Genomic DNA, 9,529 nt, shown 5'->3' with positions numbered 1-9,529 from the left:
TCCCGGGGCGTAGCACAGTTAATTACAATCTGCTCACGTTTGCCGACATAAGCCGCACACGCACCCTCTGAGTGGGCACAGCAGTTGCGGCGTTTAGAGATCTGTAAACCAGAACAACACATGTCACACACCCTGTTCGGATCGTCTACACTGTTGTACATACACTTGCACAAACCTAGAAGTCTTGCCTTCACCCACATATCGCACAATATCCAGACACACGGCACTTTTCCACAAGAACTCGCCCTCCCTTCTTGGTTACTTTTACCACAGCCTCCCTTGCATTCGTAATTTGGTATTTCCTAGCATTGGTACCCCTCTCAGGCACAAGGATGATTTTCAAAACAATCCTACTGATTTGATCTTGGAAAGCTTGTTATGTAACTTATGTGAAGTAGTGGTAGATTGTAAAACACTTGGCAGGTGCGATCATATATATATGATTTTTACACACCCTACAATTGCAAACTGTGATTAGTTGATTGCTTCTTGAAGGAAACAGTTAACAAAGATAAAACCTAGTTTGCTGTGTAGTTACAGACCAGAGAGTCAAAATACAGATATTAAGATTTTGAACGCTCCATTGTCTTCCCCAAATCCTTTATTTCAGACAATTCAAACACGCTTTTGTCACACAAGCATTTAAAAGTTTTCTTTTTCTTTCTTTCTTTTTTTTTCTTCTTTTGTTCTGTTTTGTTACCATTCTGGGGATTGAACCCAGAGATACTTTACCACTGAGCTATATACCCAGCCCTCCTTATTTTTTATTGAGATAAGGTCTCAGCTCAGGCTGACCTTGAAATTGAGATCCTCCTGCCTCAGCCTCCCAAGTAGTCAGGACTACAGGTGTGTATAACTTGCCTGACTTAAAAATTATCATTCAAGAAGTACCACAAAAAATTTAGCACTGTTGGTAAACAGCATAAAATGTAGATTAAAGTTATTTTGCACATATTATCATTTGAAATTACAGTCTCAATATTCTTCTTTAAGAAGAAGATACATTTTTAGAATTGTATTTGGAAAAGCCTCTTTCCTTATCCCTTCCCACAAACAAATGTGCACATATGATTGTTAGTTATGGCATTCCTCATTTGGAAGTCTTTTTTTATAAATAAGATTGTTTCTCTACAGCCCACCAGTCCATTTATTGAAGCATAATTTTATAACAGAAGAGTAGCTTCTCTAAGTAGACTTTCTAAGATAGGCTTAAGACAAAGGAGACATCTTCCTCCTGAGCACAATGGCAACGTGCTTTGCAGAAAGGAATAGATCTGTTGGTGCTAACAGAAGTAGGTGTTTTTCTTTTAAAGGTAGTTAGTTGTAGAATTCTAACATGAGGCAGTCTTGTATTTTTAAATGCAGTACAAAATGTGGAACTTCATCCCCTAGCATTTAGTTTTGGTAGTTGTCTTTGCTTTTTGTTGTTGAATTTTTTTTTAAATTCTTCAGTAGACTCTTCAGCACCTTGGTAGGGATGAATTATACGTGGTTCTATTCAGCAGCATAGGACAGTTAAATTATCTCAGAACTCTGTTAACAAATAACTCCCAGTAATACTATAGTACAATATCAGTGCATGTAATCAAGATCCTGAGTGCCAGTTGGGCACAGTAGTGTATGTCTGTAATCTCAGCTACTGCAGAGACTGAGGCAGGAGGATCCTAAGTCCAAAGCCAGCTTTGGAAACTTAGTGAGACCCTTTCTCAAAATACAACAAAAAGGGTTGGGGATGTAGTTTATTGGTGGAGTGCTTGCCTCAAATGTTTAAGGCTATGTGTTCAATCCCTGGTAATAGCAGTGGGAGGTGGGGGGGGGACATAGTGCCTTCTAAATCATCAAAACTTAATTCACAAAGGTACGAAAACAGGTAAGAAAAAATCAAACTTATATTGTCATTAATTGTTGAACATGACTTTGAATCTTGTAGAATTTCTTAATAAAACACATCCCCACACTTCTCAATGACAATTGACTAACTAACATGCTTAATGTATTTGTATAAATGTATGCAACCCCTTAATATTTTTTAAGACTGATGCCAGTGTAACATTATATTTATGTTTGCTAAGCCTCTTTAAAAATATTATTTGGTTTGGTCATCAAATGCCTTTTATGAAGCAGGTGTATTATTTGCATTTTACAGTGAAAGGCACTGAGAAACAAGGAGTTTAAGTAATTTGTTCAAGGTCTCACAACTAGTATGAAGAACAGAATTACATAGCTGGTTTTTATGTTTTATTTTTAAAACTACGTATTTGATTGAAATTGTCTGAATTAAAACATTTTGTTAACAATCCTAACTTGAAAACAAATCAGTTAATTTTATTCATTTTATTTTTAATTTAAATGTGTCCTAGCCACTAACTGGATCTGTTATTAAATAGTTCATATCTATGCATATATCATGTTTATCTTTAGGAAATGACCAGTGATTTCACTAGCACGTGGTCTGCTATTCAGTGCTTTGGTTACTAATATGATAATTAAGTAAATTTTTATTGCTTAAATACTTCCCAATATTACTACTGGCTTTTTTTGAAGCAGTGCAGTTAACGTATCTGTCACATCTGAGCCCCAGTCCTTTCCTGTGGCATTTAGTAGTTTATATTCAGTTTGTCTGTCTCTCAATTATTTTTTAAACTATGCTTCTGTAACATGTGAAATTTTAAAATCTGTGAAATTTAATGTGCTCAGATTTTACATTCCTGTTCTCAATGTGTTACATGAATGATCTCCTCTTTCTCATACAAAAACACAGATGCTTTGTTTTACCCCCTCTATTTTCTGCATACTGTTAGTCCTTTGGGGAATTAATCCTAATTCTTACAGTGTTACATAGGTATTTCAAGAATCCTTAGAGAAAGTTATCTATCAGTATGTGTTTGTTTAACTCTAGATATTTGTAGAGCAATTGAAATGTTGGAAAAACTACAAAGGAGTGGACAGGTACCACCACAGAAACTTCAGGATTTACAAAGAGTCCTTCAAAGTGAGTTCTGCAATGCTGTAAGAGAGGTGAGTAAATATGATTAAAAGTTAATACATTTAACTTTACAGAGAAATCAAACATGATATATATCAAGATTTAAAATATAACAACTTTTATGTTTTGCAGGTATATGAACATGTCTATGAAACTGTAGATATCAGTAGCAATCCTGAAGTGAGAGCTAATGCAACTGCAAAGGTAAATTTGTTTATTTGCCAAAAGTGAGAATTCTTCATAAATTAGAGGTTGAAAATATACAATTATTAGATTTATAGTAAGCTTATTTTGTAAGCTAACATAATATCTTTCAAATTATACCAAGCTTCCCAAGTACTAAGAAGTAGAACATTTTTATTACTGTATGTAGTTTAGATAAGGCATTGAAAATGCTCTCACATACATTAATTATATACATATGAAATACATAATTGTGTTATATACAACATATTTACATGTAAAATAGCATCAATTTTATAATTGAGGATGAATTTCTCATTGATGAGAAAGTATCAAGATTAGATTATTTGTCTCAAACCACCGCACAAATAGTAAATGGTAGAATAGGGTTATTTGATTTGTCCTTTACCCTAGCTCTGCAAATATGGTATAATGTCAGTAGTAGGCTACCTCTTCAGGGCTGAAGATGGAGTTTGTGTGCTTTTCCATACCAGATTTTCCCTCATAATACATTATTTCATTGTGTATTACTTGGGTAGATATGTTAATTCAAGTAGTAGATGACATACTAGACTTTTAATCATTGCAGATTATTTTGATTGAGTTCCTGGTTTCCAAAAGGACAGACTGGATTCTCTATTGAATACAAATACTTAAACTTGTGGATATGGTTTATCAGAGTAGAAAATAGAAATTTATTTTTTATACCTGAGTTGTATAATCTTCACAGCTTATTTAGTTTTTGAGCCTTCGTTCTGTTAGGTAGGAAATGAGTGCTTTTTTGGGTCTTCAAATAAGTCTTGATTTTCTTCTTAACCCTTGCACCTTTGTTAATGTAACCTGATCCAGCATGAAAAAATGGTACCAGATTCCTTGATTAACTTTAAAAACATAATGAAACAGGAAAATCTTAATTTTGTGTTAGAATTTAAAGAGGATATGGCTCTATTAAATCTTCTGTGGGTTTTTTTTTACTTGTAATTATATAGTTTGCTAGAGCAACAAAAAATATTCATGTTGGCTATACATGTGCCTGCTTTTCTTAATATAGAGACAATTCTTGATGTATTATTTATTTTGTGTATGGTACAAAGAGTATACAAAGAATATAGCAGCCAAAATGACTATATATAAGGACAACTCTGTGTGGGTTGTTATAGGTATGGTGTATTTTACACAAATGCCAGGCTATCTGGCCTTGAAGCTCCGGACTGTTAGTGCATTAGGGTAGAATATTCCTGTTTAAATGTTATGTGCCCAGCAAGCCTGCTTGTCAAGCTCTGCACATGGAACTACACAAAAGTTCTAGACAGTGGATGAGAGTGTGCTAAAAATTCTGTTTTATACATAGTCCTGGAATATGTATTCTTTTCAGTTATTATTTCTTTTTGGGGGGTTTAGGGTACCAGAGATTGAACTCAGGGGCATTCAACCACTGAGCCACATCCCCAGCCCTTTTTTGTATTTTTTTTAGAGCCTTGCTGTTGCTGAGGCTGGCTTTGAACTCGCAATCCTCGTGTCTTAGCCTCCACTTACATTTTTTAAAAACCTCTGCTTAGCCTCTCAGAATGACCAGTGAATTTGTAAATACCCACACATCAAAAATGTGCCTCACAATGCAGAATGCATTCTTTAAAAATCATGTTACATGCATTCATAAATATACCACATGGAATTTTATCTTTATATATAAATAAAAAGAATCAGTCAAATATAAATGAATGGATTAGCCAAAGAGAGTCAAGGAGATTGGGGAAAAGAGGGGAAAGGGGGGATTATGAAGTGAAATTGAATTTCATGCAGCATGAGTTTGTCAAGATGAATCCAGCTACTATTTATAACTGTAAAGCTCTGAGTGTGTGTGTGTGTGTGTGTGTGTGTGTGTGTTTAAACATGCCTCAAAAGTAGTGAGATAGGTCAGGGATATACGTCAGTGTTAGAGTACATGTTTATTAACATGTATGAGTCCCTAGGTTTAATTCCCAGCACTGCCAAAAAATAAAACAAAAAGTATTTTTTAAAGAGATGAAGTAAACAAAGGTCACATATTTTAAATATGTAAAATTTTCTTTCAGGCTACTGTTACTGCATTTGCTACCAGTGAAGGACATTCTCATCCTCGAGTTGTTGAGCTACCCAAAAGAGAAGAGAGTCTTGGGTTCAATATTATGGGAAGCAAAAAACAAAACTCTCCAATCTATATATTTAGAATAATTCCAGGTGGAATAGCTGATAGGCATGGGGGTCTTAAATGAGGAGATCAACTTCTTTCTGTTAATGGAGTGGTGAGGATGAATTTTATTTATATTTGCAGTAATGTTCTGTGACCACTTGGGGGTGCCTGTGGATTGTAGAAACAGAAGATGCCATGCAAGGGATTAATTAATAAACTTTGTAGTTTAGGAATGCTTTCAGTGAATGCTAGGCAGTACTGTTTAGGACAGTGGTTGTTTTTTGTTTGTTTCTTTTTTTTAAATGCAGCTCTGGGGATTGAATCGGGAGCTTTGCTCATACTGGTCAAGTGCTTTATCACTGAGCTCTGTCCCCAGCCCAGTGATCTTTTTAAGGCACTCTAAATGTGGTTTGCATCCCTTCAATGTAAATTACCAGTGCTTTGTGGGATTTTTATTACATAATTAAACTCTTCAGTAGTTAAAACATTATACTAAATTAGAAATGTACCATCATATTTACTTTTATAGAATGGCAGTTGCTTGATTAAATTCTGACATAGTGCAGTAATAAGACATGTATATTGAAATGCTAATTACTTGGAACTTAAAAAATGATTTCGAGACTGTAAGCAGAATTGATGTATCACTGGAATTCACACTGATAAAACAAGATTTAGTATTGAAAGGATTCAGTATCTCTATAGCTATACTGCCCTGAATGTGCCAAATCTTGTGTGAATTGATGCAATGAAGACCCTCTTTACTTAATTTTAAATATTTGTAGTTGTCGTTACTCTCAAAACCTAAGTATCAATTGTGTGTGTGCACTTTTTCCAGAGCATTGAAGGAGAACATCACGAAAAAGCTGTAGAACTGCTGAAAGCAGCCCAAGGAAAGGTTAAATTGGTAGTACGGTATAAACCCAAAGTCTTAGAAGAAATGGAGTCATGCTTTGAAAAAATGAGATCTGCAAAACACAGGCAACAGACCTAATAGATATAAAACTTTATATTTAATTTTGCTTTTTAGCTAGAGAAGTTTTACTTATGACCTACAATGGCCAAAATGCCAATAATTGTAAAAAACAAAAAAAATACAAACTTCCCTTGAAATCCTCCTTGCCATTTTATAAATGCCTATTTTAACATCATTTATGGTTCTAGAGATGCATACACTTTTTTTCTGACAAGAAAAAGTAAAAGATGTTGAGGGTAATTCTGTCCTGCTGTTTTTACAGACCTTTTTCAAATGCAGATTTTTGTCATAAAGTTGTTATAGATTTTTAAAAATGCTTTTTAAATATTAAAATGTACTTTTACATTCTTAATCTTTTTTAAAAAGAATGTTTTCTTCATCTGGCTACTTATTTAAAATTTAACAGTTCTCCAACTTTTTTTTTTTGCTTACTATATATTTTTTTAACCTCTGAAATTCTTTACAGATTTCCAAAAATTAAATATGGCAGTCTCACCTATAGCACTTCATTACCCTGTCGTTGTTAACATCATTGCTGCATTTTGTACTTTGAACATACACATTATATATTATATATATATATATATATATATATATATATATATATATATAGAGAGAGAGAGAGAGAGAGAGAGAGAGAGAGTCAATTGTAAGATAATGACACAGCATATTGGAAGTTTTTTACTTTCATTTGAACATGTATAATGGGTATTCATTTATACTGATTTATAAAACTGAGTTTTAAACACTGAAACAATCATCGCCTAAAATATGTATTTCATAATATGTAAGCAGTGAGGAAAGAGGATGTAATTTGACTATTAGCATTAATGATTATATCCCTTTCTAATTGTAGTCAACAATATATCAAAAAGTATAAATGAAAAACAGGTTCAGATCTCATCTTGCAAAATTTTTTAAGACGTTTGATTTTTATTTAAGTACATTTCTCATGGTTTGGTCTTTCCATGCCTAGAGATGAGCCAGTTAGTTTGTGGTGGGAAATAGCAGAAAGAAAGGAGAAAAATTTAACCTCACTAGTCTTGAGTTACACATCTTGAGTTACCTTACATAATAGGTCATTTTAAAGAATCAATGTTAAATAGGAAAAAGAGGATATGTTTTAAGATCTGTAAAAATTATGAGGTGATTTGATAAGAATCTGTAGATTGTCACAATGAGCAGGAACTCATTTATATTAAAATGGTTAGATTTAGGGATGCAATCTTTGTTTACGATTCAAATGCAATGGGAATTTTGAAAGTTACTTTGTCATTTGTCCACTGGATGTCACTCTTTTACTAAATGGCAGCTATTAGTATATGACTGTGACTGAGTTCTTCATAAAAGCTGAAATTAAAGAGTTAATTTTCAGTCACAATTCACAGGAACATTTGTACTTTTTTAAAAAAATTGTGAAAGACATGCTAAAAGAAGATGGATTTAAAAAAAAAAGAGTTTGGCATAATTATCAATCCTGTATTTTAAAAAGTGGGCATTGTAATATTCCTTCAGGAAGAATAGAAATTTCTATACATTTTTCTGCATGTTTGTGAGCATCGTGAGTCTTAAAAGATTATTCCAGTTTTTAGTGATTTCTCAGAATATAAGTCAAACAGCATTTTTTTTATCATTTATGTATTTAACACTGGATTGCATGGTTTAATGTGTCTGTAGTCCACTAAAAAACATGTTTGTTATTGATAGGATCATGTTGTTAAATTGTATATTTTCAAAATTAATTGGTGTGTTTTTAAAATGTTGGGACCAAAGTAGTATAGAAGAATTATGGACTTAATTTAATTGTAAAATTATTAGAGATATTTGTTGTAGAGCTTAATATATTAAAGTATTGGTGTATATAAAAATGTTATTGTTATTGTTATGCTTGTCTTCTTGCATTACAGGGTAAATAAACCCTGAAGAAATCCTATTTTAATAGTAGCTTTTAGGATATATTAACATTTCCTTATAAATTATAGCTTCCTGGTTCAATGTCTCAGCTGTATCCGAACTTTCAGCCAAGTTAAATCTTTTTTTGGTGTTGAATCTCAGTAAATTAAGTAAGCTGAGTTTTTTTTTTTTTCGAAGTAATTCACAATCTGTTCTTTGTGTGGGTTGGCACCTATTCATAATTCTTAAAATAAAGATAGCATAACGAGCCAAATACAGTAGTTTTTCTTGGTACTGTTGGTGCTGTTGAGCATGAGTAGCAGGAGTTTGTTTTCATTAATGCAATTTTTATAGTATATCTCAGAATTTTAAATCTTATCATAGAACGGTTCAGTCAATAGCAAAGATACACAAAAGTTGTCTAGTATGATGAGGAAATGAAGGAATTTTCATCTTGTAAATGGATGGTTTGTGAATAAAGCTAAGCATAAAGTAAGGATGTAATTAGTGCTTGATTTATAAATTACAAATGTTAACACCCCCTCCATTTTTTTTTAATTTTCTTATTACTTCAAAATGAGTTGACTCAGTGTTTCTGAACCTTAGTTGCATATTAGAAAGCCCTGCTGAGCTCAAAAATTATTAAAAGTTGGGTCCCCTCCCATACAACTAATTCAGGGTCACTTCTTTATTTTTTAAGTAAGAAAGCACTCACCAAAAGAGAGAGAGAGAGAGAGAGAGAGAGAGAGAGAGAGAGAGAGAGAGAGAGAGAAAGAGAGAGAGAGCACAAAAGAGAGAGTAGGGGGAAGATATAGGAGCATGTTAAAAGGGCACAGAAGTCATCAAAAATAGATCCCAATGGTCAAAAGTAAGAAAATTTGCAAGACAAAATAATTACATTGTTAAATTTAAATTTTAACTCGTAAAAATAAACATAACTGACTCCACAGTGATATAAATAAATGGCTAAATAAATAAATGAGGGAGGAAATAAAAGGGTCTTTCTAGAAAATTTCCAAATAATATATGTGATACCCTCACCAGGAGATGGGGCTTAATTCCCTCCCTTGAGTGTAGCTGGACTGTGACTCACTAGTAAAGAACAGCAGGTAGGAGAAAATGGTAATTTCATACTGTGGAAACCTGACAGACACACCTTAACCAAGTGGTAATTCATGCTGCCGCCACACAAACTCTGACGTGCTGCTGTGAGAGGGCATTTCACCTCTATGATCTTGCTGCCATTAACCCATAACCTCAGTTTAATCATGAGAAAATGGTAGACAGACTAAACTGAGGGGCACACTGCAAACTACTT

The 9,529-nt window shown here is 33.3% G+C and overlaps 1 long non-coding RNA gene across 1 annotated transcript; it reads left to right on the top strand.

Annotated features, from left to right (window-relative positions):
* Positions 1–2,897: 2,897 nt before the first annotated feature.
* LOC144374190 (uncharacterized) lies at positions 2,898–7,699 on the top strand. Its single transcript, XR_013433661.1, has 3 exons — positions 2,898–3,018; positions 3,119–3,190; positions 5,245–7,699. It is a non-coding gene; the product is annotated as an uncharacterized LOC144374190 (long non-coding RNA).
* The last annotated feature ends 1,830 nt before the right edge of the window (positions 7,700–9,529 follow it).

The sequence above is a fragment of the Ictidomys tridecemlineatus genome, unplaced genomic scaffold (genome assembly GCF_052094955.1).
Source record: "Ictidomys tridecemlineatus isolate mIctTri1 unplaced genomic scaffold, mIctTri1.hap1 Scaffold_61, whole genome shotgun sequence".
Taxonomy (NCBI): domain Eukaryota; kingdom Metazoa; phylum Chordata; class Mammalia; order Rodentia; family Sciuridae; genus Ictidomys; species Ictidomys tridecemlineatus.
This window is presented reverse-complemented; position numbering and strand designations above follow the sequence as displayed.